The sequence below is a fragment of the Belonocnema kinseyi genome, chromosome 3, assembly GCF_010883055.1.
Source record: "Belonocnema kinseyi isolate 2016_QV_RU_SX_M_011 chromosome 3, B_treatae_v1, whole genome shotgun sequence".
Lineage (NCBI taxonomy): Eukaryota > Metazoa > Arthropoda > Insecta > Hymenoptera > Cynipidae > Belonocnema > Belonocnema kinseyi.
Window position 1 is genome coordinate 26,811,315 of NC_046659.1, and position 257 is coordinate 26,811,571.

The window sequence follows — 257 nt, forward strand, 5'->3', positions numbered from 1 at the left end:
CTTTGCCTTCTCCAGACGATGGTCTTGAAGCCATGGACACCCTCCAATCCCAAATCGCTCCCGAATCTGTGACCGATGACCTCGATGATTTCCGTCCCGTGATGTCAAAGCGCAGAAAGCGCAAGCTTCTCCCAAGCCCCGCAAAACCAGCCCCGCGAAACCAGGTAAACCCCTCAGCTCAGCTTCCAGCTTCCGACCTATCAGTCTTCTCTGTACTCTCAGTAAAGTAGCCGAAAACATTATTCTCTCTCGCTTTG